The 25258-nt window shown below is 33.7% G+C and overlaps 1 long non-coding RNA gene across 1 annotated transcript in view; it reads left to right on the top strand.

Annotated features, from left to right (window-relative positions):
* The window catches only part of LOC113920262, a 43294-nt gene extending 28926 nt beyond the window's left edge, over nucleotides 1-14368 (top strand). The window contains exons 4-5 of the long non-coding RNA XR_003519268.1: nucleotides 1749-1850; nucleotides 13577-14368. This is a non-coding gene — a long non-coding RNA (uncharacterized LOC113920262). The remainder of the gene's footprint in view (nucleotides 1-1748; nucleotides 1851-13576) is intronic.
* The last annotated feature ends 10890 nt before the right edge of the window (nucleotides 14369-25258 follow it).

Genomic DNA, 25258 nt, shown 5'->3' with positions numbered 1-25258 from the left:
ATATTGAAGGTGCTCAATAAGTTGTTTCTGATTTTCTCTCCTCTATACAAGCATTATGAAAATCTTATGATTTATGAAAGACTTGAATGTCATAATGGTCTCTGTGCCATGCCAGGTGCAGAAGTAGTCATCATTTGGAACCACAGTTGATGGAAATGTTCATTAGGCCATTAAGAGTGCTATAGATGCAGAGAAGTCTTTCCAAATTCAGCAAAAATACAGAACCTCCAGCTAAATTTGAAGGTCAGAGAGATAATAAGTTTTAGTACAAGTGGATCTCAAATGTTGCATGAGACATACTTATACTGAAAATTTATTTATTCTCTGTCTGACCTTCAAATTTAACTGGGCATCCTGTTTTTATCAGGCAATCCTCCAGGTCAAAGGGAAGTAGACTGTGTACAATGGAAGAGAAGCAATAATTCGGGTAACTGTAAACCCTGGTTTGCCCTTAAGAGGACTGGTTTACATTTACTGTCTTCGTGTAACTTTCCCACTTCATGATAGTTCCCACTTTGACCTTCAAATACGACCTGATTTGGACATGGATCATATGATCACAGCAAATATCAATAGTAGCTCAGCTCATTATTTAACAAAGATGACAAGTATAATATTGTGATTAGTTTTAACAATACATTGTTAAACTTATAACAAGCCCAAATGTATAGCTTTGATAGCAGAGGAAGCCAGTTGGAAGAGTGACATTTCTGGACAGTGTGAGAAATGGCGGATGGAATTGGAAACACTCGTTCAGCTGAGATGTGGGAAACAGAGTTAGCTACTATCACGTATATTGTAATTTGAAAATGTATTGGGTGTCACTTTAGGGTGGAGATAGTAGCAAATTTACAAGGACCCTTAGCGCCCTAACTGCCTGACCTCTTCTACCTCTCCAGTTTTCCCGTGCAGCATTTTCCCTCTCATGCAGTTTGCGTCACATACTTTGTCCCTCTTTTGGTTTCTTGAATGCAGTTGTCTGCCTCAGAACCCACACATCCATTTGTCCTTACTCTGATCTCTGTAGTGAAACAGTCTTTCCTCTCCTCTTCTCCTCTGAGCACCCTCCACTCCAGTCCCCCCAACCTCCATTTAAATCCCCTCTTCTTAGTTCATGCAATAGTACTTTTTTAAGCCTGTTTTTTGTGTGAGTCCCAGCTAAACATTAACAGTAAATTTTTTTCCCCTTCTTTGCATTTATCTCAATTTATAACAATATGTTTGTGCTATTATTTGGTGATTCTTTGTCTTTTCCATTGGACTGTTAGTTCTGTGATTTTAATGTATTTGACATATCTGGCATTAAATAAATACTTGTAGCAAGTATGTGTGACTATAGGGAAACAGATTAATAGAAGTAAAATTTAATAAAGACTCCAGCTGTCCAGATGCAAAATGGGCTGCCTTTAAATTCCTAAGCTTGTGATCACTTGACATTTTTAACCAAAGATGAATGACCATCTGTCAGTGATAAGGATGTTCCAGAAGAGTTTATACAAAAAAATGGAGTGGGAAGTTGATGGCCTCTAAAGTCTTTTCTGACCTTTATATTCTGTGATTTACAAATGAACTCTACAGTATAACTTGCTTATAAATTAGAACTGCCAGTATTTTATAAATAATCCTAATTATTCTGAAATATTAATAGAATGAGACCCACTGATGATTGAACATTAAATTTCTGATCAATATTGATTAAAACAATGAGAACAAAGAGATGATTTTCTTTGTTTTTCTTTCTTTTCCAGATGAAGATTTGAAGACATAAATTAATTCAAGGAGGTGTCAAGTTGAAGTTTGGGATAGATTTAGAACTCAAGATTCAGGAAGTCTCCTTTGCATGTTGGATAGTGAGTTTCTGAATTCTTTAACTTTTTAAAACATAAGGAAAATAACCATATTATTTGGCATACTGAATGATTAGAACTAAAATAATGTAAAAGCTTTTTCAATTTCCCAATGTAATTACAGCTAAATTCAGAAAATTCTGCAATTTTCGTTTCCTTGGTTTCTGATATCAAAAACTATATATGATGCCAAATATTATAATATGTCACATTTCCTTTCCATAAAATAAGTGCTTCAAAACATACATCTAATTGCTTCTAAGAACTTGTCATGTTATAAAAAAATCTTTATAAAATTAGACATTTGTAATATATCAGATACCATCATAAAAATACTATTTTCACTAACTCATAGCAATGTTTTCAGTAATAACTGATGTTATTTTAAAATTTAAATTATGTGTTATTATGAAATGCATTCACCATTATCCATATGCATGACGTTTATTTTCTTTTTGTTTTATTTAATTCTTTTCTAGTGCTTACCTAATGCTACACACTTTTCATTTATTTATTTATTTTTTTTAAAGACTTTATTTTTAAGTAATCTCAGTACCCAATATGGGGCTTGAACTTACAACCTGTGATCAAAAGTCACATGCTCTACCAACTGAGCCAGCCAGGTACCCCGGCAAATGCTTTTTAAATATTAGCTCATTAAGCCCTGATAAGAACCCTCCAATAGAACCACATTTTTAAATTTACAGAAGAGGACACTAAGATAAATAGGTATTTAAGATGCATAAATAGATGTTGTAAGCAGTGAAACCAAGATTTGAACCAAAGCAGTCTGGTTGTAGATTGATACCCTTAATCATTATGTGATAGCAACTAAATATTAACAGTGCAGTCAGATAAATAATAGGCAATAGTATTTTGCTCCATTCCTCCCTCATATCTCTGACCATGTCTTAGAGGTAAGCATACTTAGCCTTTAGTGTTCATAACTGTTTCTGGTAGATAGCACCATAACTATAAGCACCTTTAAATACCTTTATTTACTAATTTTTTTAATGTGTAAATTTGAACATAGTACTTCTCATTCTTTTTCAACTTCCATCCCCATATTTTTGTAAGTTGTGTTTTGGTTATTTTAGTTCCTGACAAGTTATGCTTATGTAATCATTGTTTAACTTAGAACCAAGTATTGTGAAAGATGTATAATCCAATGCCATTAAAATTTGGGATCATTTTACCTTCTCTCCTTATAATTGTTCAGAATTATGCTATACTTTTCTTTGCTTAAATGAAGAACATGTCTTTTATCGTACAATTTTATGATAAAATCCACAGATTTTCTGTATTTTTATTTGCTTTATTAAAGAGGTATTATGATGGTCTCCTGATTCATTGGTCATATATGTCAAATACCAGATTCCATTTTATACATAATCATTGCAACAGATTTTACAATATGGCTATTTCCTATAATAATATCAGTATGTATGTATGTAAATATACCTAAGTGAATCACTCATTATGCTTAAAGATTTTTATAGATAAGCATAGTAAGTATGTATTAGTATAATGGGAAAATTATATATATTTGTAATCAATTTATGAATTTTTCCAGCTTGAAATTTATTAATATTACATAGGATGTATTTTTAGCTCTTTAGTTAATAGAGCCATTTATATTGCTATGATAATCCTCTGGTCTCCAAGGAATATAAAGTAATTATACCAAGTTTCCTATTGAAAAATTTTAATACTGAGTTATGCTTTCCTCACTGGGTCAGCTACACATATCCTTTTCTGTCCTCTCAACAAAATCAGTAGTTCTGAGACTTAAAAACAAACCCATTTCAGTTTTCCCAGTACATTAAGATATTATGGTTGCTCACTGTGATTGTCACTTAAATTTTCAAGGAAACTTTTTAGTGTATTCTCATTACTAGATGCTCTTTCTTTATCTGCTTCTTATAATGGTATTGAATGAAGTGCTAAATATTCTGAGTGGCCTAGTTGTCGAGATTTCTTTGTTAAGAGAACATAGACATTGCTCACTCACAAGATTATACCTTTCCTACCCCACTTAACGGGAGGGTCCAGGAGAAAAAGGGAAGGGGAGAGACATATCATTAGTAGGATGACAATAATCTAAAGAAAAACAGTGGGAAATGATGTCTAGGAACAACATGCATATTTTATTCATATGAAGAATTTTATTTTCTCTGAATAATTCTGAACAATTATAAGGATATTTGCCTGGGGCACCTGGGTGGCTCAGTCAGTTAAGTGGCTGCCTTTGGCTCAGATCATGATCCCAGGGTCCTGGGATCAAGTCCCGCATCAGGCTCCCTGCTCCGTGGGGAGCCTGCTTCTCCCTCTGCCTGCCTCTCTGCCTACTAGTGCTTCTGTCTCTCTGTCAAATAAAAAAAAAAACCTTTAAATATGTATACATAATACATGTTATATAACATTTATACATGTTATATGTACATAAATATTATGTATATTTAATATATACACATATCAGACACATAGAGTATACATACATCATATCACACAAAAACATATGTGTATGTATAATATATGTATATAAATGATTAGTATATTTACATATACTTGTCTTTCCAATGAATTTATGAGGACTAGATATATTCAAATTAATAAGCTATAAAAATATTCAGGATATAATAAATAGCATGGACCATAAATGTGGAAATTGATAAGCTAATCGAACCATAACAGAGGCAGTGCTTAAAAGATTGTGAAAATAGAAACATAGATAGATAGATAGATAGATATAGTTTGTCATAAATATACCTAATACTTTTTCATTATTTTCACTTGTTAAAATTCACCATGTTGTTAAAATGTTACTAAGGTCTTAAAGATATTTATATCAGAGTTTGTAGCTATTGTCAGGTATGATGCTGTCTCTTTCTCTTTGTTTTAATCCAAACATTCCTCTTCAATATCTAGATATTTTTCTTAGGTTCACATTTTGAAAGTCAATGTAAATAACTTCTATTTTGACCAATAGCATAAAGTTGCTTTGAGTTAATTATGCAAAACATTTTCAATATTATTTAAACCAGTAGTTCCTAAATGAAGGTGGTTTTACGCTCAAGCAGACCTATAACAATGTCTATTTTGATGTCACAATTTGGAGAGTGGGTACTGCTGACATCTGGTGGGCTAAGGCCCAGGGTGCTGTAAAACATTCCACAACACACAGAACATCCCACATTTGACCCAAAATGTTGATATTGCCAAGGCTGAGAAACCATGCTTTAAGCAAGTTGTGTTTAGTCACTACATTTAAAGAATCATTGAAGATCATTAAAAGAAGTAGCCCAAATTCCTGTGTGACCTAAGTAGCATTAAGTAGAATCAAGTTCTTATTTTGTGTTTCAAACTCATTTAAAAAAAAACAATTTCAAAACCTCCACTCAAGTAATGATTTTTTTGTTTCTTTCTAAATTTGTTGATTTGGGGCATATAATCATATCTTAATAATTCTTTACATTGGGTTCAAGTCCTTTTGTTTAGGACCATGGCAGAGGCATAGCAAAATAAATTAGGCATGTCTGTGTTCATCGGGACAGGTTTCCACAGAGGATCCAGAGATTGTATATTGTAATCCACTTTTTCCTGAAAAGCATTTTGTGAAACCAGAAGAATAGAACGTGGGAGGTAATCTAGACCCTCTGACCTCTCTAGGCAACATTCAAACTAAATAATGCTATGTTGGGGCACCTGGGTGGCTCAGTCGTTAAGCATCTGCCTTTGGCTCAGGTCATGATGCCAGGGTCCTGGGATCGAGCCCCGCATCAGGCTCCCTGCTCAGCGGGGAGTCTGCTTCTCCCTTTCCCACTCCCCCTGCTTGTGTTCCCTCTCTCGCTGTGTCTCTCTCTGTCAAATAAATAAAATCTTAATAAATAAATAAATAAATAATAAAGTTTTGTAGACCCCCTCAAAAAAATTAAGTTATGCTTAGAAAAAATACTTCCAACCTTCTTTAGCATCCAGTTCAACTCAATTGAAATGATTGAGGTAGTGTATAGTGCAAAGTAAACCAGGATCACTGACATCCTTAATTTGTTCTCAAAATATGATGTGGGATGAAAGGTATTAAACTAAATGATTTGTTGCCATGATACCAAAGTATTGTGAGTGAACTCCAGAAAAGTTGCTCTGTTAAAGTCCATTGCAAATTATGTTCTATCTGGAGTAAAAAATATGTTCTGCATCTCACTCTCAGTGTATTTATAATTAGCTTCCTAATCAGTTTATTAAATGTGGCTCTAGTAACATTTTAAATTCCCTTTTAGATCTATTTCTGTGAAGAATGTCTCATAAAGTGTCATTTATATATGTCAGTGTGTGCATCTTGGACCATGCATATATATGTCTGATATATATTTGATGTGTATGTATATATATCTATATCTATATATACACATATATATATACTTAAAATGGCTATAAATATAAATATTTATAAATATAAGCTTTAATCTACCTAAAGAATAAGTATACAATGAGGGATGCTGAACATTTGTGTCACAGTTATTTATTCCTTTATGGGAAACCATACTCTGAATTATCAGGGAGGTAGCTTTGTGGTATATACTGAGTTACATTTTTGTTTGTTGATTCAAACATTTTAACTAAAAGAAGAAAACATAGTAATTATTTTAAGATACTATTATAAAAACCCAGATCTTCATTGAATGAGGGATGGTTTTACTTCAGTGAAAACAAACATGTTTAATCCATATTACCTGCCTTCAAGGAAGATATAATTTGTTGCAGTATATTGTCAACAAACTATTTTAACACAAGTCAGAGTTGGAAGTAAAATATAGTAAGATGGAGTAATTATATCTGATTGGGTTGAAAACAATCATCATTAAGAAGACGACTTTTGGGCTAGGTTTTGAGGAATTAGGAAGATTTCCATAAATAAAGGATAAAGGTATCAAGATGCAGTTTCAGGCAACATATTCTTTCTTACAGTCAATTAAATTTAATTTCTGATAATGCATTTTGTTTTCTACAAACTTTCAATAAAAATGTGAGATCATAGTTTATCATAATCTGATCATAATACATGAGAGTAAATTCAGACAAATTGTCATAGCCTCTGTAATTTTTAGAATACATGCCATTTCTTTACTTAAGTTAGCTCATAGTAAAATCATAATAATTATAATAATTTCTAAAAGTACACACTTTTGAGTTTAGTGTTCCATCACATCAGCATGTACTTTGTGTTGTAGTGTGGTTAGTAAATTTATTTCTCTTTGCTTTCTCATGGTCTCCAAGCACACGAAAAAGTCTCTACTTTTTGAAATGAAAAGTTTCATTTCAGTTTATGTATGACAAAGCAGTGCAAAGTAAAGTTGGCGTGGGCAAGAGAGATCAGACATGCAGGGTTGTATAATTCAGTTAAAAAAATCTAAAGTTAATGCTGAGCGAGTGGATGACATTTAGAGCAGGGAGACCAAATAGGATAATGCCGTCAGGTAAGAGATGGGGTAGGAACGACAGAGAAAACGGGACGGAATGTACATAGGAAGTACAGGCAATATGAGTTATGAGTGTATGAGGATAAACAAGCAGGAAAGCAGAGGTCATAGGTAACTTTTGGGCTTGAGTTTGAGAAGCTGGGTTGAAGCTGGTGCCCTCTGGAAGTAGTGAAAGAAGCAGGACAGAGGCAGGGAAATGTGGAGTCTGCTCTCTGACATGCTGAAAGCGAGAGATCTCTGGATAGTCAGTAAACAGAAATAGTCAAGGTTAGGAAAAAAAGTTGGGCTTGAAATATAGGGGCACACATCCTTAGCATACAGATGACATTTGAAGTGGCAAGAATAGATGTGAATGCAAAGGAAAAATGGCTGATAGGAGAAGGCAGGAGACCCTGGTTGGGATGCCCCCAAACTAAACACAATCAGGACCTTTTCTTTCTTCCTTTTCTTTCCATTCTCTCTCTCTGTCGTTTGTTATTTCTTCCCAGGTACACCTTCTCCTCCAGGATGCACACCTTCTCCCCCAGGATACACAGTGTCAGTATAATATTGCTTTATCGGCAATAAGTGATTCACCTCCTGTCTTTCACTTACAAGCACAAACTTCTCATGTTCCCCCAAAGACCAACAGATGACATGGGGCTGCTTCTACTAGTCTTTACTAAGCTGTCTACTAATTTATGTGACTCTTCCCAAGTAACAAAAATGTTTCAGTCCAATTAATTATGCACTAACAAATGTCTACTGTTGGGCATTCCATTCCCTGGAGGATGGGCAAAGAGAAGAACTCTGTTTATAATTCCTGTTAACACCTCTCAAATTATGTATGATAGAATCTGGCTCCTCTGCCAGGCAACATAACCTGTTCTGCTAAGTGTCGGAAAATATTCCAGGCTTAACCACCTGCAAAAGTGTAATGAAGGCAGAGAATAGTACTATAATTGAATATGGTTGGTACTTTATTCTCCTTTGTTGCTCTTTTTCCTTCACTCAGATCACTCACCCCTTCTTTCAGATTCCCTCCCACCTCACTGGCCACACCATCTCAGTAACTGTGGCTGGTTCCCTTTCCTCTTCCCGAATGGTATTCCTCTCACTACATGATATTCTGTATCCCCATGACTTTAAATAAACTCTATGGTGATGACTTTCAAATGAATAGCCCACGCTTCTGCCACCTCTCTTTACCAAAACTATTCCTCAAGTTTGGACCCCTGTAGCCTATCTCTTTCTTAATGTCACTGTGATATTGATAATGAATATCTGGTAGGCATCTTGGTTGAATATATCCGATAACTAACTCTTCATTTTACTGCCCCCACCCAATTTTCCCAATACCAGTAAGAGCCCCATCATTTACCTGTATCTCAAGCCAACATACTGAGAGAATCCTTGATTTGTCTCTTTTCCTGTTAACCCACAGCAAACTGCTTAACCTTTGCTGTTGCCTCAACATTCAAATTATAGCCTCAATCTAATACCATTGCTGCTGCCACAGCCTTAATGCTTCATCTCTTTCAAAGAATTGGGAACAGTCTTCTAACAGGTGTCACCTCATCTGCCTTCTGCCTACCTCCTGGGTAGGGATATGGGGTCAACATAACCCAGCTCATTTCCTCTTCAGGGCCTTTGAGCTTATAGGTCTATCTGCATAATATTTTTCTCCATTATATCTTTGCATGGCTCGTTCCCTTATTTAATTCAAGTCCTTGCTCAAATGAGACCACTTCTGAAAGAGGTAGAATGATTGTCCTTTGTAAATTATCCCCCACCTCATCACTTTTTATCTGATGTCTCTGTTTTATTTTTCATCAGAGTGACATTTTATTATATATTTATATTTATATTTGTTTGCCATCTGCCTCCTTCACTATTAAGTGCTATGAAGGCAGGGACTTTTCCTTCTCCACTTCTGTATCCCAAGAACTTAAAATACTACCTGACTATTAATATTCAGAATTATTTGTTTAGCAAATGAATGGAATATTCAAGGTATTTAAAAATTCAAGTCTTTTATGTTTGACATGACTCTGCCTTAAACCTTTACAATTCCATTGGAAGGAATATAGGCAAAATATTTAAGGATAAAGGAAGGCAAAACATAACAGCATTCTCTGATTAGTTCCACTAATGGTCTTACACATTTGCCTCTGAAAAGCCTGCTTCTCCTAAGTGAGCATTCACGTTTTATCTGTTGCCCTTATGTTTGTATTAAGAGTCTTTAAAGAGTGCAACCAGACTGTCTTTTTCCTAAGAGTTTTATTTCCTCATGCTGAATGTAGGACTTTTATATTTAGAAGCACAAACTCTTTCCTAATTATATACAACCTACTGTTCTAAATTTTGCATGCCACTTTGCAGTTTAGTGCTATGTGATTTACTTGCTACCAATTTTGGTGTCAGAAATTTGACATTTAGATTGCTTTTGAAAAGTAACGGTAAAGTGGAGTTAGTACTGAATGAAACTTAGCATCTGCTTTCTTGGTTCCTTTTTAATTGTTTTTTTCTTTCACTTATGTCTAATGATCCACCCACAAAGTCATAATAATAGGTCAAATACTCATCATGATTTATAAATTAAGAGAAAATATTTTTAGCCCTTGGTAAGTTAATTTTCCTGAGAACTTTTCTCAGAAAACAAAGAAATAAAATACAACTTTTATAGTTTGTTAAATAAACACCTACATATTAATTCACATTTCTTAAAGACATTGTAATTTATAGAAAGAACCTAGAAGAAATGTTGGTTTATTATGCATTTCTGCCATTAGCTAGACTTATATCGTGGTTTGGAATTTTAACTAACAAATGAATTATCCCTAACTATTGAAGAGCATCACTTGTATTTGTGGTCATATGTTAGGTCTTTCTCTCTCTCCACCCATCTATCTATCTATAAATCTACGTATACATATAGGTATAGACATACATATGCATTATGTGTGATATATGTAATTATGTGTGAATATAAACATGTATAAATATTCAGTCAACAAAGCATTAATTAAAATTCATAGCAGTTAAAATGAATAAAAATTCAAATCTTTCTTGTTTTGCTTAATGCCTGTTCTTCTATTCACTAATTCATAAAATTGAGTTTGTGGGCATTATGTTAAAATACTGCAAAGCCTCTGTGGTAAAATATGGTAATACCTTTTAATAGGACATAAATAACAGTATTATTCAAAATTTCCCTTAGGAAATTTTAATACCCCTAATTTTAGTTATACTGTGAGGCAGCTTGAAAAAGGGCAAACTCATTAAAGGACTTCATTGTGAATATTTTCCAACCTGTAAAATAAGATTGAAATTACTTTATTTAAAGTTTTGCCTTTGAGCTATTTTTTTCCTTCATTGTAAAAGAGAGCAGCTGGTGGTATTCCCAACTGTTAGCCTAACTTGAAACATTCTCACACTCCTTTTTGCTTGTTTGGTATTATCCTTAGATATCACAGCTACATAATAAGAATCTCCTTTGGCACTTGAAAATTGAAGATGGGAAGGGCTCAAATACTTACACATTTTAGAGTATAAACAAGTGAATTTCTCTTGCAAAAAGTCATATCTGATATTATTCTTATTTTCCATTAAGTCCATGATTTCTAAGCTAAAACCTTTGTTTTCTGTTTACAGACTGCAATCCAGCTTTGCAGATCACCACAGTCAATTTTACGTTTGATTTAAATGGGCTATATATGTTACAAATGGCAAGATCTCATTCTTTTTTATGACTGAGTAATATTCCATTGTATATAGTGTGTGTATATATATATATATATATATACACACACTATATAGTATATGTAGTATATATAGTATATATATATGTGTATATATATATATGTGTGTGTATATATATATATATATATATATATATACACTATTTTTCTTTATCTATTCATCTATCAGTGGACACTTGGGTTGCTTCCATATCATGGCTATTGTAAATAATGCTGCAGTAAACATAGGGGTATGTATATCTATTTGAATTAGTGCTTTCATTTTCTTTGGGTAAACACCCAGTAGTGGAATTACTGGATCAAAAAAGAATGAGATCTTACAATTTGCACCAACATGGATGAACTTAGAGGGTATAATGCCAAGTAAAATAAGTCAGACAGGGAAAGGCAAATACCATATGATTTCACTCATATGTGGATTTTAAGAAACGAAACAAACAAAAAGAGACAAAAAACAGACTCTTAAATATAGAGAACAAACTAGTAGTTGCCAAAGGGAAGGTGAGTAGGGGCTGAGTGAAATAAGTGAAGGGGATAAGAGTACACTTATCATTATGAGCACTGAGTAATGTATAGAATTGTTGAATCACTATATTGTACACCTGAAGCTAATATAACACTGTATGTTAATATCCTTCGATTTTAAAAAATGTATGAATAAATAAATGGACTATGCAATATTTTTTCAAAGTTAATAAAAGATTTCAGGTTGTTTTGTTTCTGTTTTTACAGAAAAGAATGTGATAACTTGATTATTTCTTCAATAATTTTGTTGTTTGATACATGTTCTTATAATTTTCAAGTATCTCAAATTTTGTATCTTTTTTGAGGAAAGAATCTCAGAGAGTAAATTACTTCAATTTTTTTATCATAAAAGTTTAGTGATATAATTAAGGATAATAGGCAGTTATCTTCTAAATGTTCAGGTAGACAAAACTTAGCCATTGAAATTCCATTAATTTTTATGTTATGTGAAATTTTTTAAGTGTGAGTAAATCCTGTGAAAGGTAAAACACACTTGTGCAGCATGCTTACTACATCTTTTTTTCATTGAAGTATAGTTGACATAGAATGTTACATTAGTTTTAGGTATGCAACGTAGTGATTGAACAATTCTATACTTTACTCAGTGCTCACCACCATAAGTGTAGTCACCATCTATAGGTTCACTTGTAAAGAGAACTATTTCTGGTGTTTGATATATGGCATACAAAATGATTATAAATGATGTTCTTCTTACTCTAAATCTTCTTTTACAGTATTTTTTCAAAACATATCAAGCAAACATTCAGTAAGTATAAATGCAAATAGATCCCCTTATGGGAAAAATATTCACTTGCTTGATTTAGTTTATTAGTTTCTTTAATGTTAAATTATACTGTCATTAATATTTGTTCATAATTTTTGACAATTTCCACTGCTCTCCTCTGCTGTGGAACATTTCTCTGTGTCTCATTTCTCTTTGGCCAGTTCTTACTCCACATAAACTACTAATCCTTATAATCAGTCTAAACAAGAAAGTAGAAAAAGGAAGGAAATTGAATGCATCATCAATCAATACATTCTGTTTTTGTTATTTTCTATCAAAGCCACCCTACTCAAATAATAATTATTCCTGAATTTCTGTACAAAATGGAAGCTATGCAGATGAAATACAACTTTTATCTTGCCTTAGTTGGGATCTTTTTTTGTTTTCTTGTTTTTGTCTTACAAATGCAAGAAATCCACTTGAAATAACGAACAATCAAGGTCTTATATAACAATAATGTCTCATGGTTTATTATGGCTTCAGGCAAGGCGTGGTCCATTGGATAAAACAATTTCATCAGGGCTTTGTTTGTCTTTCTCCATCTCCTAAATTTGCATTCATCTGTCATGCCATCCTTTGGAGGCACAATGTCTCTGAAGTGGGGAAACGGCTTACGTGGTCTTTATAGAGGCGCAATGTATATACCTCTGTACATGGTTCTTACTGCTTAAAGTTTAGAAATAGGAGGGCGGGAATTCCCAGAGAAATGATTGTAATTGAATAGGTCAGAAGTCTATTAAGAATTTGAGAAAATTGTGTGGCAAAAAAGCCATGTATTTGGGAGAAAAGCCTTTATGGTGCAAGCCTAGACTTATGGTGGGCCCCCAAACTTGCATAAGAAACTGTGAGAACTGTATAGTCCCAATGACATCACATTCAACAAAACCCACTTCAGATATTGCCACTTCAGATATTATTCAGAATAATGCATAAAGAAAACTTTCCCAGATAGTAGAACAAGGGGCCATATAGATGACCAAAACTTTCTCAAGAATATTTTCCAGAAAGAACCACAGTTTAATCAAGGAATTTCTTTCATGTCCATGATAGTGAATTCTTACACCACCTGCCCATCAGGATTCCAAACATGCTAAATGGTGTGTCTCCAATCTTCACTCTACCAAACAGAAGTGTCTGTTACAGTTATCTTGATCCTACTATACCATTAAAGAGTTAGATAATTTTTCTTTTACTTCATAGGTCTTGAGAACACGAATCGCTTTGAATCTGATGAGGAAGACTACCCATCTTCCAGAGAGTACAGATATTGAGTTGGATTCAGTGATGAGACTTTGGATTTTTTTTTTCCCTTGAGGGTAGAATTCATATGTTCTATATGTGAAGAGAGCAACGGGCTATCTGGTAACCACAAAACCAGACTGACAAGTATTGCTGGGATTCACCACCATTGATGTTCTTGCATTTTCCTGGACTCACAGCTAGATCACATTTCCCCACGTATTTCATTCTAAATGGGGCATATAACTAGCTCTTGCCATTGGAATGTGATATGTCTCATTGTCAGGACAATGTAATTGCAAGTAAGTATGCTTGCTTCCAACTCTTTCTAGTTTTTTTCTTCTTCCTTATCTGCTGTCTAGATGTGACAGCCATTAAAGAGTGCTAGAAGACCTAGAATATGACAGAAGAGAAGAACCAGGTGCCTCAATTGTTCCAGAGAAGAATGCTGGTTACACATATCAAGCTGTAAGCTGTGATGTATGCAAGAAATACACTTGTATTTGTGTTAAACCTGAGGTTTGGTGTAGTTTGTTTGCTTGTTTATTTTACTGATGATCTAGAAACTCAAAGGAAATGGAAAGAAGAGATCTAGGTAAATATACGTAGACATGATAAACTTAAGAGAATAAGTGCATGAAATAGAAAAAAAAAGCAATAAAAAGGGATATATCACCTAAGTCACATTTGTTTCCTTGAAAAGACTGATAAGATAGAGTCCATTTGGCATTACAGATTATTAAAGAAAGGGAGAAAGGCAAAGAATAATATGGAGAATTAAAGATTAATGGATGATACATTCAAGAATCTTAAAATATGACCTAAAACTGTATGTCTGTGGCTTCTCTCATATCAGGACATTTCTTCATGAGAAACTTATTCCCAATATTAACCTCTGCTTCTTCTTTCCCTCTCACAAACAATTAAGAGTATTTAATCTTGTTTCCAATGAAGACAACCTAAAATCACATCCAGTTACTGAATAAGCCTCAAGACTAGAGTTTAAGTTGGTGTGTACTCTTTTTAGTTCTATAGCAATGTTACACTGGTATTTTCCATTACGTGAAGGAAATAGAAAATGCAACAACCACTGTATAGTGTACATACATAGTAGAGAAGTGAAGTAGAAAGGTAAAAATAAAAATAAGGTATGTGATACAGTAATCTGGAAATGCAAGAAGCTCCAGTTATATTTCATATAACAGTTATAAGTATAGAGCTGTTTATGGCTTCATTCCTCCACTATACGTATTATTACTATGTCTTTAATATTCAGTTATATTTTCAGTTGGTATGTTTCTTTTGCAAGCAGGGTAACCTCAGACTTTCATCTTTAATTCTTGTTGTGTCATTGAGGTTCACTGGACCCAATGTAATGTTGAAGTTTTTTTTATTGAACAAGTCTAACAACTTATAAAGATTGATCTTTTCCAACTTTTTTAATTTATTGGAAGTTTTCCAAAAACAAGTAAGAATTTTTAAACAAAGAGTTTTGAAATATTTTGTAATTTTTTATTCTAGAAATTATTTCAGCATCACTCATCAATTATTATCTCATGCTAAATAAATGACCAGAATAATAAGGAAATAGACACAGAATGGAATCATCCAGAAGGATCATGCAATAGTAAAATAAATCAGGAGCACCTGGGTGGCTCAGTCGTTAAGCGTCTGCCTTTGGCTCGGGTCATGATCCCAGGGTCCTGTGATCGAGCCCCGCATCAGGCTCCCTGCTTGGCGGGAAGCCTGCTTCTCCCTCTCCCACTCCCCCTGCTTGTGTTCCCTTTCTCGCTGTGTCTTTCTCTGTCAAATAAATAAATAAAATCTTTAAAAAAATAGTAAAAAAAATCAGTACTGTATATCATCTGTAAATTTTCTTATTGTTCTATCAAAGTATTGCATTATCTTTCACGAAGATACAAATGATATGTGGAGACACCATGTTTGTAAGTTTTAAAAACTTTTATTAAACTATTGAGAATTCATATTTTTAAAAATTTTCTGTTCATGATATAAATGAGAAAAAATTTTTAAAAATTACAAAAGAAGGTTCACAATCATGAGATAAATGCAGAGATCCATAGCAGCACTCAGATTCTAATAATGAGGATGATATTGATTGTATTTTACTAGTCTTCATATAATGCTATCCCAAATGAATTTTCTCAAATGAGTAGAAGTCTGAGGGATTTTTCTTTCTTTTATTTTCTCTGAGAAATAATACCGGGGGACAGGGGTTGGTAGGCTTTGAGGAAAGTGTAGAATATTTTAAATAGCAGTTGAGATGAAAAGGAGAGTAAGAGAAACCAAAAGCAACACAGGATTGTTTGGTCGTTGTCGCTGATCATCAAATTATTGGTATACCTCCCACCCTGTTCTATGCTTTTCTTTTTTTTTTAATAAGTTTTTTTTTTTTAAGATTTTTTACTTATTTATTTGAGAGACAGAATGAGATAGAGAGCATGAGATGGGAGAGGGTCAGAGGGAGAAGCAGACTCCCTGCTGAGCAGGGAGCCCGATGTGGGACTCGATCCCGGGACTCCAAGATCATGACCTGAGCCGAAGGCAGTCGCTTAAACAACTGAGCCACCCAGGCGCCCTCTATGCTTTTCTTTCCCCCCACAAAAAATACTATTACAATGATGCCTTTATGCTTATTTTATTAATGCTGAGCTCTCAGGTACAGAAAAATGGAGTCTGATATCCTCTCCTTACCAGTTCTTTACCTCCTCCTTAGAGGAAGCAGGAACATTTGTCTTGATATTCCCAGGAAAGAAAATTTGTTTAGTTCCAAGAGGAAAGTCTTACTGTAGGTTTAAAAGGCCCCTCAACCATGAAGAATAGAGAGTTGAGAAGTAGCTTTTGATAATTTCTTCCAAATTCTCAGGCACTTCAAAGCTCACACACCCAAAAACATTAGGTCTGTCAAACTTTGAGGATACAGTTTTCCTTGCCTCTGTGCTGATAAGGACATGAGGAGTTAAGATATTCCATTTCTTATGTTCTTAATTCCTTTCCATAAATCTTGTACTTTTTGATAACTAGGAATTTGAAAAGTGGGGGTTTTATCTATAGGATGTGCCTAATGTCTTCATGTAATTATTAATAAAGATCATTCTCATTATCAAAAGAGATATAGTTGGATCAATAAATTATATGGTCAGCCTAGAATCTTTATGGGATTATAGAATTCTATAAAATGCTCACATAAGTGTCAGTTCATCACTAAACAGACACCCTCATGATCACTTTAGGCAGAAGGAAATGCAAATTGAACAAACTATTATGCTTATAGAATCAGGATTAACTGATACCTTCTTGGGACAAGTAGTATAATTATCTTTAGTTCAGATATTTCTACACATGGTTGTAATGAAGAACTAATGATATTTATTGTGGAAGTTGAGAGCAGCTGAATGGATTAAATTAGATAATTACCAGCTGTTACTTCAAAAATTGGCCAGAACTCAGAAAAAAAGCCACTTACAGGGCCTAAGAGAGTTGTGAGACACAGTTACTCAGGTGTCACACAGAAATGCAATGGCTGTAGTCTTTCTCCATACTAAAAAAGAGAGAGAAAGATGTATCAAGTGAAGGAATTTGGCTAAGATAACAGTCAACTTTTATGAGGATTTACAAACCTCACTTCCAATCCCAGTACTTAGAATCATGGGATTTTTATAATAATCATTACTATTTTGGATTAACAGCTATATGTGAATTAGATAGCCAGCTTTCCGAATCCCTTTATGGGCTTAAAATACATATAAACCGTATCAACACTCTATTAAAGAGTTATATGATTGTTCTGAACTACTGGTGACAATGTTTTTATATTTTTGTCATTGATGATTACATTTCTGTATTTCTTTCTTTTTCTTACATTTCTGTATTTCTATCACTGCTGATTATATTTCTAGGAGTGTTGGTTATTTCTTAGCACCAATGATTACAGAGATGTGGCAATTTGAAGTTTCCCCCATTATAATTAGTTCTCCTTTGATGGCATATTTTTCCACTGTCATTGCCTGTATAGTGTGGCACTTGTTGATTTTTTTGAGATGTAAGTGAATAAATTGCTATTCATAAGGAAATGTTCAAGTGCTTCCATTTATGATGTAAATAAATAAGTTGTGATACAGGAGTTTTGGTTGATCATAGTAATTTATTAAATCAGTATACCACCCATATCTATACTGATATATTTCAAAAGAAAGTTTTAGAATCTATCAATTATGCCAGTGAGCTTTAAATAATGACTTCAGCTTTATTATATAATAAACACGTGTTGCAAGTGTAGGAGGCAGTACTATTTCACTCATTATCTTAGTAACAAGTTCTCTTGTTTAGTCTAGACCTGGATTTAATAGAGGCTTTAAATGTGGGAAATTTCAAAGTGTTCCCTCTAACTTTACAAATTGTGTTCTGTTTTCCAGAACCACAATTATTTGATTAAAATGACTTCAGCTGGAGTATACATCAGGGCCAAAAATTAAAATCTGAAAATTTGTCATTTACAAATGAAGACTCAACACAATGCAATTTTTGTTCATTGGGACTGTTTATAAGCTGCTGAACAATGGGGTCAATTCTTCTCTCTTTGAAGGGCGTGTAAGTTCAACTCTATGGGGTAATCAGCTTCACTGTTGTTCTGTATTTAGTGTTTCAATTTTCTTTTTCTTTTAGAAGATGAGGTGTTTTATTTTTTTATTTTATTTTATTATGTTATGTTGGTCACCATACATCAATGGTTTTTGATGTAGTGATCCATGATTCATTGTTTTCGTATAATACCCAGTGCTCCAATTTTCATTCAAAGAAGTCACATTATTTCTCAAATGACATCTCTTCATGTAGATGCATAACAGCCTATACCAGAACATCAATTAATGTAGGAAAGAATTTAGAATAAACTAGATAAAGCATTTGACTATGTCTGGAGAGATGAGTTAAGGAAAATTTTCTAAGGCTTTTTTTTAAAGTAATAAAAGCATTTTCATTTATATTGAGCTTTACTGGTTGTTTCTTTAGGATAGTATAGCACCTGAGCTTTGATATAAATTCCTACTAAGCCACATGTAGTAAAGCAGAAAGAAGCCCAATAATTTATGCTGAATTACTGCAGTGAAAAAATCCAAAATATAAACTAGGTAATTCTCCCATATTTGTTTTACAGAGCATGCTGTCTCTCCCAATTAAAGAAAACTAATGTCGTGACTCAGGACACATTAAGATTTGTCTAGAAGTCTCCAATTGTAGCTCCAGCTTTAGCTCTTTAAGGGGAGATAACACAATCTTCAATTTATAACAGTATAAATCAACAATTAATAGATCAAAAAATTTTAATTTAATATTATATAATCCAAAGTTTCCATAAGTCAATAAAATCTTCTCTATCCTACCTAATTATCTCAAGATATGCCCTCTTCCACTTAGGCTTGTACCTTGCACATACTAAGCATGTTGACTCAGGTGTTCATTCATGATATACTCTTATTTATATATTATTTTTATTCACAGTCCATCGAGCCTCCCACTTCTGCTGCAAGGCATCTCTGACCACGTATGTCTTTTAACCTCATTGTGTTTTTCAGCATGCTCATGGAGCCCTGATAGACATTAGTTTTCTTTCTCTCAACTCCATTGCCTTCAAGTAACTTGGAAGGTGTTCAATGATCTAAAAATGGCTGCTTGCTATAAAAATTGGACATGTAATCATAGAACAAAGAGATGATGTTTTTAATATGAAAATTCCTTCTCTTAATCTTCATTTTTCTCTACAACACTCAGAAACACCATATGTATTTGGTCACTGTCTTTCTTTTTCTATAGGATGTAAAGGCTACAAGTGTGGAGGAGACTGTCTATTTTATTCATTACTGATTCCCCTGAGCCTATCACGGTACCTGATGTTATTCCATAAATATTTGCTGATTTTTTAAATAAAAGTCAATAATAATTCCAAGATATTAGACTAAGGAAGGTTGGTTTAAAGATCAACAAAAATACATCACAAAGTACTTCATTTTTTGGTTTCTGTCATTAATGATATTTATTCCAACAATGATAAAATATTTAAATGATTTTAATTATGTGGGCAATTAGAAGCTTATGATCCCTCTTTATATATAGGTTCTACAGTATGTTACTTCAAATGTATTTGAATAATTCTTCAAAAATGATTTAGCTATTCTCATTCTATATTTTATTGATTGTTCAGTGAGGTTATGTGATAAGAGAAAATTAATTACTTAAATATTCATAATGTTTATGCTTACCTTTATTATTTAATAAAAGGGTTTTATCTTCTTTTTTTTAAATTTTATTGTTATGTTAATCACCATATATTACATCATTAGTTTTTGATGTAGTGTTCCATGATTCATTGTTTGATCATAACACCCAGTGCTCCATGCAGAACGTGCCCTCTTTAATACCCATCACCAGGCTAACCCATCCCCCTACCCTCCTCCCCTCTAGAACCCTCAGTTTGTTTTTCAGAGTTAAAAGGGTTTTTTTTTTAACAAGATCCTTTTGGAGGGACTAGGTCTACTATTCTTATTTTGTTTTGATACTTGAGCTTCTGATCCTATGTGAATTCATGCAACACTCCCTAGGGAAATCTGGCATAATTTTTATCATCACGATTGTCCTTAACTGTGCTTTATTTAGGAGCCAAAGTAAAATATTCCCAAGTAAGTTCATGTCAAAAATAGGATCTTGTAACCTTATGTCCAGTAACTTCCAAGTGACTTTATATATTAATTAAAATTCTAGTTTCTTCTTGGGATTATCTGGATAAATGAAACTTATTAAATAAGGAGAACACTTCAGTGTTAGTCATATAACCATTAAGGGGCGTTCCTTAAAACATTCTCGTATTGTGATCCTTCCTGATTTTAATCTGGGTGTTATGCAGTTAGAGAATAAGAACTATAGCTTTTCTTAAGGGATTCATTTAAGGGGAAATGAGTGTCATATAACACATACACATATACACACACAAACACACACACACGCAAGCATACACTTAAGAGAGTAAGATGCAGTTAGAAACAAAACTGTAAAGTGGAGATCATGGTAATCTTCACATTAAAGAATTATTTAAAGTTAAAGCAACAAGTTGAAGAACTTGTTTCTGACTGTCACACTCCCCAACAAAATGAGGAAGTGCCATCTTGATCCTGTACATGAATTTTGTGGTTTAAGTATGCATCCATCATGAGATAGGCAGTGAGTACTTCATTTTTATTTTTGACTCAAAAGGAAAAACTCAGGTAAGCAGATTTGTCTACTTTACCAACCACACCTAAGCAGCATATATGATCCAGGAGTCATCAGTATTAGACTCAAAGGAACCTCTTCGGGTCACATTTCAGGAGAAAGCAGCACATGATTCGAGAAAATAGACTACTGTGATGAAATTTTATATGCTCATTATCAGTGCTTATTCCCAACTTCTCAGTATTAAAATACAAAATTCTCAAATGCCTGAAAGGCAGAATGGAATAGTTGAAATATATGTGAAATTTGAGAGAAACTGTACAGTTTAATGATATATAATTGAATGCATGTCTACTTTTGAGCAAAAAGGAGAGAAAGTGAGAACAAGTCAGGAAACAAAAAGAGAAGAATGAGAAAGGCTGAGAAAGAGAACATTTAAATTCAAGGGACAATATCAGCATTTTGAAAACTATGAAGTATGAGGAAAAAGTCGTGGTTATTATGGAGATTATAATACTCTTGGGAAGACAAGAGGAAAATTGGAACTAACATAGTAAAAGATTTTCTGTCAACACATACTAGAAGGTAAGCTCCTTCAAGAAGAAATTTTTATCATTTTTGTTCATTGAAGTGTTCTGACTTCCTATGACAGAGTCTGGCACATAATAGCTGTTCAAGAAATATTTCTTGAATGAATTTAATGGATAAGTTCATATAATAAATAAGTGTTTTCCATTGATACATTAAATTAATTGCTTACTTAGTTACATAGATTCAGTGGTTTCCAAGGAAAGAGAGATTACCTTGCAGAAATGTGGTGGTATTTTAGACGAGTTGGTAGATTTTAGGCTAATAGACTTCCAGATAGCTAGATATGAAGGGTTAGGCATAACTCATTAATTTCTTGTGTTAGCACATTTATTGAATAATTGTCATGTGACCATCAATATAGTAGGTCCTATGGATACAGAGGTAAAAGGCACAGTATCTGGCTTCACACAGCCTATATCCTAAGAAAAACAAGAAAAAAAAACAGTCAATACACATAGGCAACTGTTTGCAATACAGGAAAATGATATGGTTGAGATATAAGCATACACAGGGCATAAGTGTCTATCTAGTGAGCCCTGAAGCTATAAAGAATGTTTGGAGGAAGTGGAAACTTGGGTGATCCTGAAAGACCAATGTGTAACAAAAGTAAGGAAAAGAGAGAAATACTTTCTAGTCATCAGAAATGGTGCCTTCAAATGCCTTGGGGTTTGAGAGAGCTAGTGTTTCTGGGAAAGTAAAAGTAAGGAAGATACCTGTGGAGGAATGGCAGGGCATTGCCTGCTGAGCTACAGAGCTAAGATTTTATGCCATTGGCAATAGGAATCATGGTAAGATTCCATGCCAGTGGTTATGTGAGCAGATTTTTCTGAGAAAGGTCACCGACAGAAGAAAGAACTAGATGAGACCTCTTAGAACATGAGAATGGGTTGAATATAGCTAAGAAAGGAGATGGGGAAGGTACAGTTCTGTATCCAGATGAGAAATGGTGAGTGAGGGCCTGAACTAAGTAGGAGCAGTTGGAGTGAAGTGAGGAGGATAACATCGAGAAGTAAATAAATTATCGTGGTTGATACTTACTGAGTACTTTTCCATACACTTTTGTACACTTATCAACCCTTTTAATTTAAATAACAACCCCATATGATATGTGTAATTACGTCTGTCCTCATTTTACGGATGAGAGACCTCAGAAAGTAAGTGATTCACTGAATGTCACAGTTAGTACATACTGAGGAAGTGGTCAAGATGGAATTTAAACCTGGTTAGTCTGACTCTAGAATCCCTGTTCTTAACCACTATGTGATCATGCCCCTAGAGAGATAAAATATACTAATGAGGTAGAATCAACATTATTTGCTGATTAAAAGTTTAAGTACTTGGGGAAAGAGAAATTTAAGATGATTCCTAAGTTTCTGACTTGGGGTGGAGGTTACAGAGTAGATTAATTTCACTGAGAACAGATTAACTATAAAGTGCACATGAGCCACCAACATGAAGATAGTAGGCAATGTGATTTATCAGTATGTGTGTAGCAGGGAAGTCTCAGCTAGGGATCTAGAAGTTATGATTCCCAAGGCCATGGCTCTGTGTGTGGCCATTCAGACGATTAATAGTCTGAGAATGACCCGTAATGGATGTGGCATTCTAGAACAGGTAGCCATTCTCTTGTTTAGGATGCTTTGAGCTGTATCTGGAAGCCTCAGATTGGCTTAACAACAAGAAAACAGACTTCCTCAAATAACAACTTGATAGCAGTTCTCTAGATTGTTGTAACATTTCAACACTGCCATCAAGGGCTTGGGTTTTCTTTTATGTCTGTGCTCCACCATCCTCATTTTTGGCTTTGCCCTCAGAATGTCTCTACTATGGATGATTACAAAGTACTACAGCACTTGTAGGTATCATATTAAACTAAGGCAAAATCAGGGAAAGAAAGACATTCATATTTGTGACCTCAGATAGGTTTTAAAATGTCATTGACTATGACCACAACACATGGCCACCCTTAAGCCTCTTGTTAGCCAAAAATGGAACCACTCTGGCTCAATCCACTCAATGTCTACCTCCCTGTCAAGGATGTGGTAAATCTCTCTTGAGAAATGATGGGGAGGGGTGAATATTTTGACAAAGTTGAAATTTAATTAACAGGTGTAAAGAGTAGGATTGACTGTTCAGTAAGCAATGAATGTTTTTTTCTACTGCCGAAGAGCAGATAAACAACAAAAAAGGAGTCCGTAAGAAGACAGAGGAGAGGTAAAAAGAAAATGATAGAATGTAATGGTTCAAGGGAAAAGGATATTCTTGCATAAAGCCTGAAAAAATAATTCATTTTAATTTACACCAAAAAGATGATATATTTTTCTTTTCTTTTCCCTTCTTTTCTCTTTGCTTTCTGACTCTTTTTTTCCTTGAAAAATTATGGTGAGATAAAGTAAAAAGGGAGAGGAGAGCCTGATTTGAGGAAGGAATGGAGATGAAGAACCAAAGAAGAGTGAAAAATATTCTTTTAATTTCACTCAGAAAGAAGAGAGAAATCAGGTGGTAGCTAGAAAGGTTATCGAGGGGCTTAGGGAAATCAGTGACTATCTTTATAGGTTTCTGATCTCAGAAGTGGTACATACACCTTCAAAAATTCAATGACTGTTAAAATATATGTTATATAAAGTGATACTCTGCCAGATTACACCACTAAAAATGTAATTATTAAGAGGGTATAAATTCCTCTTGTCGTGGTTATGTATATGCTTATTCATGTAAGGATAACCATAATCTTTGACAATTTGCTTCTTTCTAATTAATATATGCTGAATACCATTTTATATCAGTACAGATAGGTTTCCTGAATTCCTTTTGATAGATGAATAATGTGCTATCATCTGGCTATAGCATTCATTCTATAACCAAATCTTTAATGGTAGATATTTTTTTAATTATATACTCAGTGAGGCAATCTTATAAATACCAAACTTTCCTAGAAATTAACTTCTAGATGCAAGTTTATTATTCACGAAAAATAACTTTTACCATTTTTGAAGATAATCACCAAATATTTCTCACTGAATATATTTAGAGATGGACAAGACTTGAAATCTTTCAATGGCAAGAAGTGATCCCTCCCCCACTTCTCTATGTAATCTTCCCTAATATTACCAGAAAGAATTAATCTCTCTATTTTTTTTCTTACCTACAACATGCTGTTTATGTCTCATGAGTAACATGTTTTCTTCACTCAGCATTAGAAGAAAATTAGGATGAACATGTCTGGTTCAGCCTTTTTGTCTCTTTTAGCAGTTCACATATTAAGGACCGTATGAACATTTAACAAGTTGACTTCAATAAGTGAGTGAGTAAAAGTCAATAAAAGCAAAATGATTGTGGAAAAAATACATGCTTCAGGGTAAATAGCATAACTGTCCTAATTTGATCTTACAAAAATGTTAAAAATCACTCAAATAAGTATAATATTTTAAAGTTTATATTTAAAATTTTCTCAATTTCCAAACAAGTTGGATCCATCATAAAACTCATGCTGTAAAAATAACCAAAGTGTCCTGGATTATTCAAAAGGCAGCATTGATCTTTTGATCATAATGTATTTAAAAGAGAAATAAGTTATAATTAGACACAAAGATGCCCTTTTACAGAAAATGTATATGGATTTTAAGCATTTGCACTATGAAGTATTTGTTAAAAATTGCTTGTGGTAAACATGTTCCACTTAAAGCTGACATTCTCCCTTGATCTCTGGGACTGTGGGTTTGATTACAACATGTCTTGATGAAGCCAATGAAAGGTTTCATAAAATCAGTTCAGTTGAAAAGTGTAATCCAGAGAAATGATATTTGTTTTCTATTATTAAAGCAGGTT

The sequence above is a fragment of the Zalophus californianus genome, chromosome 3, assembly GCF_009762305.2.
Source record: "Zalophus californianus isolate mZalCal1 chromosome 3, mZalCal1.pri.v2, whole genome shotgun sequence".
NCBI classification, from domain to species: Eukaryota; Metazoa; Chordata; class Mammalia; order Carnivora; family Otariidae; genus Zalophus; species Zalophus californianus.
Note: the sequence above shows the minus strand (reverse complement) of the source record. Positions and strands in the feature narration are given on the sequence as shown.